General features: G+C 26.9%; 1 protein-coding gene across 1 annotated transcript in view; it reads left to right on the plus strand.

The window, feature by feature from the left end:
- The first annotated feature begins 5959 nt into the window (after nt 1-5959).
- LOC107453715 (kyphoscoliosis peptidase) overlaps nt 5960-19149 on the plus strand; it is an 80305-nt gene continuing 67115 nt past the window's right edge. Inside the window, exon 1 of the mRNA XM_043041874.3 lies at nt 5960-6251. The gene's annotated coding sequence lies outside the window, so the exon portion shown is untranslated. The remainder of the gene's footprint in view (nt 6252-19149) is intronic.

Consider the following 19149-nt stretch of genomic DNA (forward strand, 5'->3'; position numbering starts at 1 on the left):
TTGTGTATGCATTCATTGCGAGGTAAACGCTCTCACAGTACTTAAGTCGTCTCCACAGAACCTTTTCTTAAGATTTCGGAACATTTTTTTACATTACGCATCATAAAAATCCTCTCAGCTCATTAACGATTGGTTAATTTTCAAAAAAACGGCCATAAAAGTGCCTATTTTTCTTCTGATATCCAACATCTAAATAATCCAAACATCTTGTGCTGACATCTAGTTTAAAATAAACTAACTATCTACAAATACCTTAAAATATCCTGGTACTGCCATCCGGTGTGTAAAATGAGAAATAAAATATTTTGCGGGCAAAAGAAATGAATTACTTTTATTCTTATTGGCGCGTTACTACTGGACACCCCAGCCCGGAAATATGACGGGAGAGAGAAATAGAGGGTGAAACCTCTCCCCGTCATTTTCACGGGAGCGAGAAGAAAGGGGTAAATGCTTCAGATATTTTTTCCCATAACATCAAATACCCCTTATTGAATTTCGGATCAAATTGCCGTATAAACTACCGGTACTTCGAGTGCATCATCCGTAGAATCTATTTTACCGTAACGTTTGCAGTAATATTTATTTATTCAGATTGATTCAGTGATTTTACTATAATTATAACTGTAAAAACTACAGTATGTCAAATTTTAGGAATAAAAAGTTTGTCCATATTTATACCCAGTAATTCTCTTTCGGAGTAAGCATGGTAATTAGCAAATGTTATTTATAAAATTCAGTGATCGATTTTCAGAAAAAGTGTTCCTAAATTTTTTACTAGGTCTTTATATTTCGGAATATTAACAAACTTCAGAATATTAGAGATATATTTCAGAATATTCAGAATATTATAGACATATTTCAGAATACTGAGAATATTATAGACATATTTCAGAATATTCAGAATATTATAGACACATTTCAGAATATTCAGAATATTATAGACATATTTCAGAATATTATAAACAGTAAAAAGGCATTATCTTGAAAAGTTTTGATTAAGGAATTTATAACTCTAAAAATATTAATGTTTGTGAAACATACGAAATAGAAAATACGAGCCTTTAAAGTATCGATTGCAGTCTTAAGTTGGGATAAGATTTTTCTTATCAAAAACTGTTTTGCTACTTAATTATTTCACTGAACTCTTTCAGTTTCTCAAGCTAAAATTTAGCGTAACATAGATCAGCAGCCCTGTCCCTCATATTTAATTAAAATTGGAAATTTAGAACTCATTTTTTCTCCATATTGTTTAACAGTTACGAGTGAGAAAATTGGTATAGTTAGATTTAATTCGCAGAAAATTACTCTTATTTCAAATATCATGAAAATTATTACAAAATTAAAAAATTAAATAAATTAAAAACCGAAAGAGAAAAAAAAAACGATATGCTGTGGTCTGCTCTAAAAAGACAGATATTTATTCTCACCTAATTTCAGTATTAGTTAGTTAGTTTGTCAACAGAGGATACTTCAAACTGAGAAAAACCATAAAATTTTTAATGGGGGATAAAGACATAAATTGCAGGAAGAACTTCGCATTGTGAAGACAAGATAAATAAATATCCATGAAAACATATTAGTTAAATTATTTGACATACGGCTGACAACATTGTCTTAAAGTTTTTTTCAATCAGCAGCTCCATCTGTTGAAGGATTTCATAAATAAGTTTGAAATCTGTCTTTGAAATTTGAGAAAGGAAAAATTCATCATTAAAATATTATGTACTAAACACATTCTTCTGAATAGAAGAAACAGAAAAATAAAAACAAAAAGAATTGAGGAATGGAATTCATTTATGTAATTATAATCATAATAATTTATCATAATAATAATTTTTTTTAGTAGTTTTGTTTCAGTTTTTACCCTCCTAATGGATTAGTTTGCTCTAAGATAAACAGGCATTTAAATCAACATCTGTAGGTAAACAAGTTTTATATTTGAATGAGACATTTTGGTCAAAAATAAATTGTATTAAAACAAGAAAAGAAAAAAAAAACTTAAATGTATTTTTAAAAATGGTTAAAGGACGCATTAAAAACATATTTTAATTAAGTTCAGATGTAATTGTTTCAACGAAGAAAAAAACATTTTTATATTTTAAATGCCAATATTCTAATAAATTTTTCAACTAATTTCATTAACTAAAATTAAGATAATAAAAATCATCGTTTTAATAGTTTATAGATAAAATTTTAAACTGTGTGATCCCATTTTTGAAATAAGGAAAATATAAAATAACATTTTTTTTTTTTAAACTTTAAAAAAAAAAATAAATTGCCTTGAGACGTATTTTTCCAAGAAAGTTGATGATGTTTATACGTTTTATTTTTATTTAGTTTTTTTTAATACTATTTTTACTTTGAAATACATTTTAATACATGTAACACAAACTTATCTGTAAAATATTTACATACCCATTAACCTCTATTGAATTAGTAGAGAAAACATTAGTTGACAATTAGCATGAATTGCGTCCTTATCAAATTAAATAGTTTCAAAGTGTCTTGTTAATAATTGAATTTTGTCAGGGAAGTTAGAGGCGTAAAATTATTTGATGAGCAACAAAATTAATATCGAAAAATGTATAAGGTATATTTGGGGGAAATTTAAAGGCTAAGGATATTACGTACCTATTAAACTGTATTTATTCTAGATCAGTGAATACCAACTGGCTGTCCGAGGGTCACATTCAGCCAGCGAACTAAAATATATTAGTTGTCATTATTTTAGGATAATTTTCGTAAAAAATCTATATGGGTTTAAAATATTTTTCTTTCGTTAAAAAACAAAAAAAAACCTAATTTCTTCGTCTCTGTGAAATTTAACACACCAATGGTGCAAAAAAAAATTATTTCTCAGGTAAAAATCTACTTCTTATTTTAATTTGTAATTCAATACTTTTGTTTTGCACAACTTGATAAAAGTATGACAGTAATATAATGTTTCTTCAAAAATAAGAGAATCCTATGTAAAATTTTGATAAAGTTGCGGCCCGCCATTTGACTGGTGTTTTAAATTGCGGCCCTCGGTCTCATGTAAGTTGGAAACCCCTGCTCTAGATGTATGTATATTTTATTATAAGACAACGCTACTCAAAATGTGGAATGAACGGAAATAAACTTATCCTCATTTTAATCCCCTGCAAAATTTAAAAGATATTCTTAAACTTGATGCAAATATTTAGAATATATTTATACTACGTAAATAAACATGCAATACATATTATCTAAGAAATATCTATAAAATACCTTTACAAACTGTGGTTTCCAAGAGCTTCAAATTCTAAAGAACTTGCTTCCTAAGCTAAAGCTAGTAAATTTGAAAGTCGTTCCGATGTTCTCTGTAAGAAAGTAAATGGCCACAACTTGTAAGTCGAATCTAAAAATGCTTAGTATTCTGAATCTTTAATATGAGATAAATTCAAATATTAAGTAAATAATATGAAAACCTTATAAAAAACAAAGGTTTTGATGAAAACTACAAAAATCTGAAAATCTTCTAAAGAATTTATCCAAAAACAAATCTATAGGAGAAATATTACCTCCTGTCTTAAAATAATTTCCATATACTATGAATATCAGGTCTCCTAAATTAAAAAAGAATAGTTAAAAATCGTTTGCTTTTTTATATTGAAAACGGAAAGCTACATAAGTATTATTGGTTAATAAAGTATAGTTTCATAAGGTATTCGCGATCGCAACGAACTATAGGGGGCGTTGTAGTATGAGACGAATACCTGCGACTTCTATACGAACAGTCATTCAGTTGCTCTGGAGATGTCTTCAGTGTAGCACTGTAACGTTCCTTTTTCATTGTGGCTAATTAAATTTAAAAAAGAAAAATTTTTGATATTCTTTCTTATGCAAGCGAAAACAATATGGTATCATTTTTTTAGAGAAGGAATATCCAAAACATATTGAAAAAATATTTGTAAACGAACTGAAAAAAAATATGTATTTTCTTATTAGAGTTAAAATCTAAGGACTGCGAAATCGTTTTACCAAATTTAATGATATAACATGAAAAGCCTATTTAAACTTTACATTCCATAGTTTTAGGAATCATATTACATCAAACATTAAAATATGCAAAAAGTATACATAAGCTCATAATTTTATATAATTTAATTTAGCAAAAAGTTAAAAGTTTAAAAAGTTTTTTGACAGCAATTTTTATCAAAAAAATCTTAAGTTTTAATAAAAATCCTTACTTATAAACTAAAAAAACGTAAAATAAAGAATGCTTGCGAAGCAAAAAAACTATTCTAAAAATTCTTCGCATAAAAATAAAAAACTTTAATGTTTTTTACTCTTTATTGGACGTAGAAAACCCTTCGATAGAAAATTATCATCCAATAAGAAAAAAATAATTAAAAAGTAAAATTTTTATTATAAAATTCATAACACTTACCTGCTTTATAAATCCGGAGTTTTCCAAATGATAGTTTTCCTGTTCTTCATTTGAAAATTTTATTCTCAAATAATATATACAAAGATTATCCCTTCATTACTATTAGATGACATACCACACAACAAAATTTTATAGTTGTAAGATCTCGATATGAATTTCAATATGTAGATTAAAAACAGAATAGCTGAATTCTATTGCAGTTCTGCACGTTCTGAAATCATATTTATTCGTTGGAATAAAGTAAGAAATGTTGACTTCACTTTAATTTGTAATGAATTGAAGATAAAAAAAAATTATTTTACCGTAATACACACATCTGTTTCGATATATAAATATTTTAGATATATTTAAACTATTTTAATTGAGTTTGTAAACATTGCTAATTTAAACTGTGAAGTTTGAAAGTAATTTATGGATATTTAAAAACCGCTTAAGAGAATGAATTGATTTTATTTTTCATAATTCTGTAGTAGAAAATGTGATTAACACGAGGTTAGATAATATGTTTGTCTATAAAAAATAAACTGTTCAGTCATTGTTTAAATAAACTCTTACGAAAATAAAGAAACTTTAATGTTGGATACATAATGAAGAAACAGTTTCCTTACAATTGCAATTTAAAATTACGTCTAGATAAAATTACAAGCAACTTAAACTAACATTTTTTACATTTACTTGTAGACTACCTGCATTAAATTTATGATAAAAAGTGTTTAATTTCCACATACTAATAAAATTTCGTATGCTTGATTGGAAATAACACTTCAAGAAGTTTGAATTACTGTCATATACAATAGTAATAAAAAATTAAATAACAGCAAAAATCTGCGCAATATGAACACTAAAATTAATAAAAAAAAGGAAGAACAATTTCAGTCTATAGATAATTTTTATAATTAGTTTGAAAATAATCCATACTGCTGAAGTTATAAATTAAGAAAACAACAGGAGTTAATTTCTTTTTGATCTTGATAATATTAATTAAAAAGTCCAAAAATATATAAGGCAATTGTACCTAGAAAGAAAACTGCAATCTAAATAAATAAATAAAACTTTCAATACCGGAAAAGAGGCTTCCATTTCATTAATTGGTTAATTAATGTATTTCAAAACTGAATAAACTAGATTAGTGAGACAAGAAATAAAACATTTTTCATCTCGAAACTAAAAAGTAAAAGTTTGAAAAAGAAACTCCGCCTCTTGACGACCAAAGAAAAGTTTTCAACAATACCGGCAAGGCCGTTTGACAGCCAGAAAAAGCCACAACTTTTAACAAGAACAAATCAACAATCGAAAGAACATTTTATAGTTGGCCTCCATTTTATTTAAGGATTTGCTTTTTACACCCAAATATGCACGTATTTTTTTTTCATTATTTGATTTTTAGACAGCATGCATTATTATTGATGCCAAAAAAACTTATGGTGACATATTCATCCCTATTGATTCTCTAAGTTAGTACGCAAGTGCAGTAGTCATGGTGATGGTTGAAACATACACAACAATTCTCAAACAGAGCAACGACAGGTTAAATGAGAAAGAAAAAAAAACCTGTAATTGAAGACCGGAGGACGCACGTCAGGCTACTCCGCGTGGCGAAAACCTGTAGAGTTTTTTAGTTGAAGCGTACTATTGTCCGTGGGAATTTCGCAATAAAGTGACTCGTATTTCTGAAATTTCGTTTGCTTCATCCAATTGGTATCATGGATATAGTTGTTAATAAAGCAGTGTGGATGTGTTTTTGCCTTTTGTATCAGGAGCTGTATCATATTTGAGAATATGATACGCAAAGCGATGGACACTATCCCGAATTGGGCTAAAATAAATCCAGGATAAGACAGTAAGTGTGCATTTTTTTTGCATTTTAATTGCAGGTATTATATGTTATTGTGTGGATTGCGTTATAGTGTGGAAAAGTGATTAATAACATTGTCCCTTCTTTATTTAATTTATTGTTATGTGAAATTAAAATTAAAGAAACAAGTAAGCAAAACGAATGATTTGATAAAATAAATAAATAAAAAATTCTTTTTTTTTTAAATTTCGAAAGATTACTCAGTCGTTATTTGATTTATTGTTGGATAAAAACAAAATTAACAAAACAAATAAGATGCACTATTTAAAAAAACAGACTCGGAGTTTTTATATTTTTATTTTGCAACCGTCGTTGAACAGCTAATTTGAATTTACAACTACTAATGTTTAACTCCGCTGTCTATTAATTTTGAACTCAATCCAGAAGACAAGGGACCTCCTGGATCAAGTGCTGGGTGAAATTAGCCACCGTGGATGAGTTTTTGTCGCAAACCCGTATTTGCGACAAAAACTCCTCCACGGATAGATTCTATCATAGATTCTAACCCATGATCCGTTAACCACTGAGGATATTTTACGTCAGTAATGCGGTCGGTGCGAGCCGGGTGCACAATTTAAACCCGGTTTACCTCATTGGAAAGCGAACGCTCTCTTCCCTGAGCCACTTCGTCTCTAGACTCGAAGTTTCTCTTATCAAAACTTTTAGAGACAGGAGTTCTTTTTTTTTTTTAAATTTAATTTTTTGTTTGTAAAAAGCAGAGAGGATCCGAATCCATTCACCAGAGGACTAGTCTCCACTGATCTAACTTTAATTAACTCGCGACCTGAATTCCGTAATTTAGATTTGCAAATAAATTAGTAATAACCACATGAACTTTAAAGAAATACAACAATCTATTTAAAAAAACGACAGTCTATTTTAAAATTCAATCTATTTTTTAAAAATCTATTTTTAAAGAAAATTTTTTAAATATATGCTTAGTTTTTCTTATCGAAACTTTTAAACAGTAGGTTTTTAAGTTTCATTCAATTTTTTCAAAAGGCTAAGAGATTCCGGATCTAGTCGACCGCGGACAATTGTTTACTGAACGTACCTTAATTAACTCGTGCTTTTAATTACGCAATTTAGATCTGCTAATTAATTAGTACCTACCACATTAAATTTAAAAATTACGACTCAAATTTTTTTTTCTGTAACAAAGTATAATTTTTGGCACATTTGGGTTCTGATTTGTAACTTAAAAAAATTGATTTAACATTTTCTAAGAAATAACAACTTCAGAAAGTCTACCTCAGAAAATCGTTTGATACTATTACCAAGTATGCAAAATTCATTGTTACTAATTTTTAAAGGGAACAACGATAAAAGTTTTAAAACAATAGAGTGCACTTAAGAAAAGATCATCCTGACTAAGTTTTAATCTAATGATGGAATTTCCACGTTCTAGGGTTCTATCCTAATGGTATGAGGAACCTAACTCAAATATGCCAACTAATTAATGCAGAAAATATTTTAAGTTACGAAATCAGACACAAAAACATACTTTCTCTAAATAAGCCTAGCTTTTTTTTCCAACGGATTCGGATTTCTAATATCCGAAATATAGAAGGTAGACGCACTATAGCTATATATTAGGAAATATTGAGAAATATGACCCCAATAGTTTGGCCAGGAAAGCGGTCCAAAATTTGGACCCCTTAATGTTAAATTTTTTATTTTTTGCTTAGTTCATAATATATCGAGAACTTTTTGAGCGCATTGAAAAATTTTTGCACACAAATATAAAATTCGTTTATTTAAAGATAATTCCATGCGAAAAATAACTTTTAGTACACATTTTTTATTAGTTTATCTTATAATTGTTAAAAAATTTTGAATTTTAAGGATCATTTTAAAGAATGTAATTTTACATGACAGAAGACAAAATCGATCGAATAGTTCCTGAGAAATCAAATTCCAAAAATGCGACTATTTTCTCAGGAACTATTCAAAAGACATTATGACTGTTTTGGGACACTGTGCAAAAGGTAAATGTGAAAACTCTGCCCTGAAAGTCTTAAAAAAAATACCTATAAATAAGGAAGATGCAGAACGTTTTGTATTTGTCAGCTATTGAGCGAAATTATATTTCGCTTATTTCAAATGGTGTTTTATCAAAATAGTATTTTTATGCTCGCAAAATCAGTAATAGTTTAATACGATTCACTTATTATTAATAAGTCATAAAATTTCAAACCATATACAACCAATGTAATTTCTGTAATACATAGGACTTCTTTATTGCATCCGTAGTTTTTCATCAATTAAATATTAAATCTTGACTTTTAGAACATTTTACTGTATAATATAATGCGAAAATGTTTCAAAAACATATTTAATGCTATAAACGCAACTTACATCGATGCTATGTTAAATTTTGAAGCACATCAGCTCAAACTTTTTACCGTTTTTACCGTTTTCAAATATCTCCCTTCTGGAAAGACGGATGGAGTCAGTTTGGAATCTCTCGCTTTTATTGCTTCGTTATTCGAAAAAAATTACTCAAAGCATTGAGTGTTCTTGACTTGTCGGAATTTGATTCAATTTATATGCCTAATAAATCATTTATGCGTTAGCCTTATAGAAACGTATGTACATAACATTATATCTATAATTAAAGGATGTATATAATTTTAGATCTATATTTTGGTAGGTACCTCATAATCTCAGGTAGGTTTGGGTAAGTATAAAGTATCCTAGTTTCATTAAAAAATTTCAATATATCTTCAATATTTATATATATAGAGATAAGGAAACTTAATAAGCTAAGAAACTACATAAGTATATTCGAAAAGTTAGCGTTTCATTTAATCAAATGTTTTCGTTAATCAAATTGAATAAAATTCCATAGAATTTTGATGACCGAGTCTTTAATATATTTCCTATTAAATTACTTATCATTATATTTTAAGATTTTAGCTGTCTATGTAATCTACACTTAAACAATCGCAAAAGAGCCAGACTGGCCTCTTCAGACTTTCCAAGTATACAGCAATGTTCAGTCTTTTCAAGTGTTAATAATTTCAATTTATTTCTAAACATTCTGAATAATTTTCAAAGAAATGTGTGCATTTTTGTTCATTATAATACTCTAAATATTTTTGAAGCAGTGTAGCATTCTACCTTAATCGTAATTTAGTAACCTTATACAATTTTTATGAATAAAATCCGGAGGAGAAACAGAAAGTGAAAAGTTCAAATATTGCAACGGAGATGTACTAAAACCATTAGTTTATTTCAATTTGTTCATGAACCAAACCGAGATTCAAAGAAAAGTAGCCCTTAAATTAATGGGGATAGTAAAAGATGATGTTTATAAGTTTTAAATTGCTCATTCATATATGTATATCATTTCAAAGCGGTACACTGTAAAAATTTGTGTACATGCACATCTTCCGTAACCTCTATTTTACCGTAAAATTCATTTTTACTCTAAGTTTTGCAGTTATATTTATATAATTAGAGTGATTCAGTGACTTTAATGTAATTCTTAATGCAAAAATTACGGCATATCAGATTTATTAATCCGTAACATGTTTCGGTAAAGATGGATTTTATGATAAAAAGTACCGACACCCTGACTGCGGTACTTTTTGCCATAATTTGATAAAAATTTTTTTTACAGAGTATCAGTTCACTAAATATCAGTTAAGTCTACCAGGTCAAAGTAGTACTTTATTATTCTTATGCATAACATTTCCTCAAAAAATTTAAGATTCTCTGCAAATTCCGTTTCTAATAATAAAAATGAAAGAAAAAAATAATTATAAATTAGAATTTTGTTCCTTTATGCTCTACATGAATATGCCATATTTTTCCGTACAAGTTTAATTTATTTCATATTATATGCTAGTTTCTTATAAAAAAATCTACTTAAATCTCATATTTTACAAGTAGTTGAAATTTCACAGTAGTGATAGTTTCTAGCATTACAATTTATAATATGCGAAACAATGATTTGTTTGCTCTTTTTATAAGTTTTTAAATTGTTTTCTACTACTTCTGTATTGCAAAGATAGGGATTTTTACGAAAAAAAAAAGAAAATTTTGATTTCATTGAGTTCATTCGTATCATATTAAATATTCATAGAGTTTAAAGTTTATCCAAATCCCTTCTATCCCTTCTGCAGAGGATCAAAAATTTTGCAATGGCAAGAGTCAAAAAATGGCAGAAAATGGCAAGTGTCAAGCAAAGGATCAAAAAATTGCAATCGTCCTTAGGGATGTTTCCCAGACCCGCTCCAATAGCCCATTATGCAGGCTCCAGTGTGACGTAAATAAAGTACCTTCCCACCTAATCACTTTTGCGATCATTTATATTTGTTATTAAGGCAAATATGTATCATAAAATATTCATAAGAATGATTTTACAAACAACTGAAATAACAAAAGTGTATTATTAACGTTAAAATTTTCATTATTTAATGTTATAACCATTCATTATTTGTGCAATCTAATTTAAAAACCATTAATCTGATTACGAAATCGTAACATAAGTTTCCGAAGAAAAAAGCATTCATAAAAGGTTGTTCCGACTGTTTTGAGTCATTAATAAGCTTTTTAAAAGCAAAATATCATATGTAAATAAAAATTGAAAAGTTAAAATTGTATGATTGTAGATCATTAATAAACTCTACTAAACTGTTTCTTATCTAATCATGCGAGTAACAATGGCATGCAATGTTACAAAAACAATACTTGATATATTTACACAATTAATTTGTTGTTGTTGTTGTTGTTGTTAATTTACGTCGCACTAGAGCTGCACAATGGGCTATTGGCGACGGTCTGGGAAACATCCCTGAGGATGATCCGAAGACATGCCATCACAATTTTGATCCTCTGCAGAGGGGATGGCACCCCCGCTTCAGTAGCCCGACGACCTGCGCGCGAAGTCGAGCACTTTACGGTAGCACAGTTTAAACAATTAATTCAAATACATAATTTAACGCATAACGACACATAGTTTAATTTAAATGAAAGTGGTTCTAACAGTTCTAAGTGACCGATTGCTTTCTTAACGCATTGAAAAAAATTGTAAGTGTTCAAGTATGTTAAACTCAAATTCTAGGATTCTAGATTATTATTATTATTATTACCAAAGCATCACTTAATATGGTCACACATCGACAAAGACAAAAATGCACGCACTATCTAATTATAATCTGTGCAATCATAACAATATTTCATGATTACGCAATTTAGTTTAAATATTATTAATACAATAATGCAATTATAACTTTAAATTTTCTGAATAAAATAAAATATATAGGAAGTGGCACCAACATTTCTGAGTGGCCTATTGCTTTTGGAATGGAAAATATTAACACAAAAAAAGACGAATAAAGGATTTAGATGAATAAAGAATTACACAATTTAATTTTAATACTATTAATGTAACTATGCAATTGTAACTTTAAATTTTCTGAATAAAATGAAATATGTAGAAACTGGTACTTACACATCTTAGTGGCCGGTTGTTTTCTGAAAGGAAAACATTAAAACCAAAACCAAAAAAGGATTTAGGCGAATAAAGGATCACGCAATTTAATTTAAATACTATTAATATAATTATGCAATTGTAACTTTAAATTTTCTGAATAAAGTAAAATATATGGAAAGTGGTACCAACCCATCTCAGTGACCGATTCTGAAAGGAAAACATGGAAACAAAAAAAAAGATGAATAAAGGATTTGGAACGCTAAAATGAAATTGCACGATTACGGATTATTATTGTCAAAACAGCACTTGATACTATCACGCAGAGTATCGAAGACATTTGAAACATGTAATAAATAACTGATTTTAATAATAAAAAAAAATTTTGTTTTACAAAAAATAATTCTAAAATAAAAACTTAAAAAAAGTTTTCTTCATTCCCAAAAAATATAATGCATTTGATAAAAAAAAACGTTTTCAAACGTTTTTTTTTTCTAAATTGGCAGTCATTTGTTTTCTTCCTTGATTAAACTATTTAATTAAATAATTGAAAAAAGTTCTTATGTAGTATTTATGTTGTAATTGTGCAAGTGTACATCAAGTGAGCATGCACAATGACTACAAATTTTGCTTCACGAATTGTAAAGTAAAATCGCGAAATTTATCGCGGGGTGTTTAACTCTTTTTGCGGAGTGTTTAACTCCTTTAGTTTTAATTCTGCGAATTTCAATTTATACATTTTAAGATTGCTTTAGCCTATCATAGAGTGTAATTATTCTGCAAACCTTAACAAAAGATTTTTTTTTCATAATCTACAGTTTTTACAAAAAAGCAACAATTCTCAGAAATAAACTAAAATTATTCAAAATAAACAATAATTATTTGATAAATAAGGAATGAATTTGCTTTGAACAAAATACTATTTAATCCTTAAATATATGTCTTTCCAAGAATTATTTTTGCTATAAAATAAATTATAGTTTATTTTTAAGTTTATTTTAATGTAGTTTATTTTTAAAATAATTATACTTAGAAAAAATTAATGTTGTTTTTTAATAATTATATTATAAACCATTTTAAAAGAGAGAACGTAATTTTTATATTTATGATACAACATCAGCAATATACTGCATTATGTAGGATAATTCATAATTCTTAATAAAAAAAAACTATTTTAAACAAAACCTAGTAAATAAATAACATAAAAAAACATCGATATTTTGGAGTAAACAATAATTATTTGAAATGAACAATACATTTCTTGATAAATAAGGAATCAATTTATTTTGAACAAAATACGATTTGATTCTTAAATAAATGCTTTTCCAAGAATTATTTGCGAAATAAAATGAATTATATAAATGATTTTTAAGACAATTACTTTGAGAAAGTTAATTTTGTTTTTTAATAATTATGTTGCAAAACAAGTTTGAAAAAGAGTACCTAATTTTTTTTTATATTTATCAAACAATATTATACTGTATTATGAATGATAATTTATAATTCTTGATAAAAACTAATTTAAACAAGGACTTGTAAATATATAACAAAAAAATATCGATTCTTCGAAGTAAACAATAATTATTCCTAAATTATATGGATTTTAATAATAATCTTAATATAAAAATAATGAAAAAAAATAACTCATGCAAGTTTTTGACAATGGAAATAGATGATCAAGTAAACGCAAAATACTAATCTAGAGTGCATTGGTACTGAAATATATATATATTTTTACTTAATAGTACAAAGATAAATCAATATTTTAGGTACATTACTGCGAGCATGAGTAAACTACCTGGTCCAATGGTTTTTCTAGTAAAATCTTCTTTAATGACCTTAACTGTGTCATTACACACGCCTTAATCGAAGCTGATTTCAATACCAATATGTATTAGCCATTTTTATACTTTAATCGTAGCTAAAGGTATTTTAGTGTTTTTGAAGACGATAAGAAAGGGACTGAAGTCACGCGAAATGTTACTTATTTCTTCACGTGTATATGAAAAAGTTTTTTAGCATAAATAATGTTTAATTAGAAGATGTATTTATTGGGTTTTTTTTAAAATCGATTAAGAATGTTTTAAAATCGATTAAGTATATATTAAGAGCAAGTGCGTTATTATAATATCCGTTGTTTCCGTTATATTGTTAAAAAAGATATAAATTTGATTAATTTTTTTTTTTACACATAGGGACCCAAAATTATATTCTTAATTTTCATTCTTAATGACATTAGTCTCTTGGATTACATACAAACAACAGTATTAATGAATAATATATAGGATGTTCTGTAACACCTGCTTTTAACGAGTATTTTTAGAACCCTTGTCAAAAATGTAGAAGAAGCATAATGAAATAATATTTAAGCAAAGAGACACAAAAATGTTATCAAAGTCATGCAAATTTCTATTGAAGAAGAAAATAATAAAAACATCAAAACCTGTTTGATTGACGGAGAAAACAAACTTTAAATGTGATTGTTAGAAGTTTCATCAGACAATAAAATTAGATTTTTTCTTTTTGCTTAAAATCCGCTTTTCTTAATACAGATTTTTCAGTTTTTGATTTGCCTTGCATTGAAATTAATTAGTTATTCCTAATGCGTCTTTTCTTAATTAATGCGTCTTTTCTTTAATAATAATTCCTAGTGCAGCTTTTCTTAATAGTGATTTTTCAGTTTTTGATTTGCCTTGCTTTGAAACTAATTAGTTATCCCTAACGCGTAAACAATTTTAGCTTTATATTTAAAATGTTTCTTTTCTTAAATATATACACCCTTGTGCAAATTAATTGAAACAAGCTCAATAAATTCAGAAAACTAAGAGATGCAAACTCAAAAATCTTTAGTACAATTTATGCAAACTCAAAAATTTTTAGTACGTAATATGATCTCCACGACACTTTATTAACATTTGGACACGATTCGGCATGGATTCCACTAATTTTTTACAGTCATTTATAATATTTGTGTCCTTGTACCACACATGAATTAACGCCGTGATTAGCTTCTTCATAGTTGTACAGTCCATATTTAACAGGCGATTCTTGCATATGGCCCAGAGATTCTCAATTGGGTTGATATCCGGAGAGTTCCCTGGCCATTCCAATGTCTCAATTTGATTCTCAGACATGAATTTCTTGACAATTTTGGACATATGGCAAGGAGATAAATCCTGTTGAAAAATCCCTGTTCCATCAGGGTATCGTTTCTTCAACTCTGGAACAACTTTTTTACCCAGAATAGTAAAGTACTACTCAGAAAGCATCATACCGTCAATAGGCTGCAAAGGTCTAACCCCATTGTAACCGAAACAACACCAAAACATCTTCTTTAAAAAACACGAAAAAAAGTTTGTTTCAATTAATTTGCACAAGGGTGTATTATTTCTTAACTAAGAAATTAAATAAAAAGAAAGAGAAAATTCGTAATGTAATTGATATTAAATAATTTATCTTTTGTTGACATAAACAGAGAATATTTCAATTGTGTTAATATGGGAATGATTCCTGTATTTTTGTAATTGTATTCTTAAATATGTTTGTGTTTCTGCTTCTAATGACACTTGGACAAGCCAAGTTACGATATCTAACACTGAAAGCAGCATATTCTATATATAGGACATTCATTCAAAGTTAGTAATAAGATACAATTTTACGATTGACTCACAATTGATTAAAATTTAAAACAATTAATGTAGTTAATCATTGCCTTATGTTAATTACATGATAAGTTGTGATTCTTAAAAGATTTTTCCCTAAATTTATTGCCACTTTATTAAAAATATTTTACACTTAACCAAAAAATTTTTTATTATAAATGCAACTAAAGTTTTAAGTAAATCAGAATAAATTGAAGGAATAATAGAGTTCATCATTAGCTGACAAACCATTGCAGTGTCTTAGATCAGTTATTGTAGGTACTTTTTATATAATTTCTTTATCACCATTATTCAAAATAGATAGAAATATTTGAAAATAAATGTATGTGGGCAAATTAAATTCAGTTTATTGTATACAAATTGCAGTATATATATAGTTGTATTGCGGTATACATATTGTTGTATATATATTGCCTGTTAAATATTTGTGTGATAGAAAATGATAATTTTATTAAGGGAACTGCATTTTCTTGTAAGCAATATGAATTAAAAATATAATTCTTGATTGCCATCTTGAATCCAGCTTATTTCTGGTTAAAATTGAAATAATACGTTGATAATCTTTTAATACAATTTCGGAAATATTATTATAAAACAGTTTTTGGTAAAAAAAGACACACAGCTTTCATAAATTTTTTCCAAACTAGCGTTATTTTTCAAAGAACTTTACTAATTAACTGCTTAAAATATTATTTATTTATTTATCGTTTGTTTTCTCTTTTCAAACTTTTATCTTAGAAATTTAGATGAAATGATACCCGTTTCAAGTTCAAATCGATTCGAAATATTGTAGTCTTTTGTTTTGTAGAATTTAAAAGCAAAACTATAGTTATATTTTTTCCACTTCTGATAAATTACTTTTAAACTAAATTTGAGTAGACTTGAAACCTTCTATTAGTAAGATATATATATTTGTATTATTGGTTAAAATTATCTAGCATTAAAAAACATTGTTATATATCCATGCTTCTTACAACATAACATTGATACTGTTGCTGAAAATTAATCATATTATTGCATAAACCAAGTAATAAATTATTAAAAAAAGTGTAAAAAAAATGTAAAGCTAAATTACCAGAAGGAACACTTATATTTTAATTATTAAAAAATCCCAGAACAAACAGTTAGTATATACAGTTACAAGCACATGAAGTTAAAAAAAAATGACTGCATTACTTCATCTGTTAAAATGCTATAGATTGTGATGGTAATAATATTAATCATTGGTACTTATCTAACTATCACACGCATCTTTTTACTTCATACATATCCTTAATAGTATTTCAGGCTCCAATACATTTGTATGGCATTAGTACTAATTTGATTATAGTTAAGGCTGTATGGAAGTTAGCCAATAGAAGTGACAATGAAATTAGAAGACGGCATGAAATTTTCTTTTTTATTTCAAATAATAAAGTATTATGTTGATTGGGATGAAGTTTTCTTTTTAAGGCTAGTTCAAATTCATTTTTGTTAAATATGTCATGGAATCATATGAGTTTAATCCTGCAGAACACTGTAAAAAAAATCCGGATCAAATTACTGAAAACGTATCGGCATTGTGGGTATCGGTATTTTTGACCGTAAAATCCATTTTTACCAGAATGTGTTAGGGACCAATTTGATATACCATCAGTTTTACAATAATAATTACTGTAAAAATTTGGTATAATATTTTACGGTAAAAAATTATATTACGGTACAGCAAAATAATCTGAAGTGCCTTAGTATTTAAGTTTTTGTCCTGTTTCAAAATTTTATGCTTCAAAATTATTATATTACTTTACAGTTTTAAATATAATGAAATTAAAACTTTTCATTTTGAATATTTTGACTTTAATGTTTTAAAATGATTTTCTTAATTACAAACATCTGACGTTTTTATACTCTCATAACATAAAAGAAAATTTTATTTTTCAAACGTATTTTATAAAAGTAGAGTTCTAAATGTCACAAAATGAAAACATTTCTTAATGTATATTGATTAATTTAATCGTAAAAGAGAGCTTTCAAATTACAAACACTTGAAGTTTTAAAACTTCATAACGCAAAGGAAGATTTTATTTTTCGAAAATATTCTATTACACTACAGTTTCAGAAGTTTTTATTCTGAATATTTTATAACTTAAATATTTACAAAGGAATTTTCAAATCTGACGTTTTTATAATGTCTCTACAAAAATATTTTTATTCCTTTTAAATATTTCCCTTTATTATAGTTATAAAATAATAACATGAGAAGTTTTTACTCTAAATATTTTATTGATTTTAATCTACAAAGCGAATTTTGAAAAGAAAATTTGATGTTTTTAACAAGTATTTGATGTTTTTGATGCCACAATGCAAACAAAAATAAATTATCAACTGTTATTATGTTATTAACGTTATTATTTTATCGTTATAAAATAATAACATTCGAAGTTTTTACTCGAAAATTTTTATTGATTTTGATCCACAAAGAGAATTTTGAAAAGAAAATTTGATGTTTTTAACAAGTATTTGATATTTCCGATGCCACAACGCAAACAAAAATAAATTATCAACTGTGATGTTTTTGTAAAGGCAGCTTCATGTTTTAATCATTTAATTATGCTTTAAAAATGTTTCAATGGTGAATGGAATAAATTTTTGTCTTTTAATTTCTATATAAACTACTCAAAAATATATTTTTTTTTTAAATCTAAACATTTTATCTTACAATTGCATTAATATTGAGTTATAAAAAAATTCAAATCATTCATTGGTTGCATTTAATATTAAATTCAATTCATTGGTTAAATTCAATTTAATATTACTCAGATCTTGTTCCTAACGTTTTATTCTTCGTGTAATCTTAACAAAATAAATATTGATTAAGAGACGTAAAGTTTTAGTAAAGAATGATATAAACTAAATTTTTGAAATAAATAAATTATTGTAAAATAAAAACGATTAGAGAATTCTTGTTAGGGATTACTATTTATGCTTAAACTAGCTTATTTCTTATATTATTTAAAAATTTATATCCTATGTGGAGAATGAAATAGGTTTATTCATTAGTGTTTTATTTTTCTCGCAAACAATTTGTGTCTTTGTTTGCCTCAAAGCAAAAAATAAAATTTTTTAAATTTTATTTTGTCTGATTTGAGTATGATTTCTCTACATCTCAAAGCTTTATTTTGTTACCGCGTAAGACAAATTTGCAGGGTTTCCACAAAGTATGGAAATAGTAAAACATATGTACATAATATTTACTAAATTAGCCTACTTGTGACTATTAGACTATTTTTGTGGTACTGTGTGGGTTCACAACAATAAGCCAGAAAAGTGTCAGGGTGATTAAAAAATGTGGGGGACTTTTCCAATTAGACCGAAGATTGCTAAAATTTGGAGGCTAATTGAAAGGAATCATAGTCAATGACAGATGCATGATGTAAATAATTTTCGTACAAAAAGTGATAAAATCCTTATTTTTTTCGTTCGGACATATCAATTATAATTAATTTTTTTATTATTTGACTTTTTGTTGGTTATTTTTCACATTTCCTTAATTTATTTTCGGTGCAAATGTAGATACTAGAAAGTGTGCTTTTGTAGTCGAACTATATCTGCATCATAGATTTTAACGAAATGTTTTGCACACAAACCAACAAAAAAAAACTACTAGTTCATAAGTATTTTTTCAGTAGTTCTCAAAATATTTTCAACGAAAGTAAAAATCAGCTGGTTATCCAAAATTATAGTGAATAATTGTAATTTTTATTTAAATTTTCGATAAAATTTTACCACTATTAGCTAGCAA

This window comes from Parasteatoda tepidariorum, chromosome 4, assembly GCF_982258835.1.
Source record: "Parasteatoda tepidariorum strain Cologne lab strain chromosome 4, Ptep-v5.0, whole genome shotgun sequence".
Classification (NCBI taxonomy): Eukaryota; Metazoa; Arthropoda; class Arachnida; order Araneae; family Theridiidae; genus Parasteatoda; species Parasteatoda tepidariorum.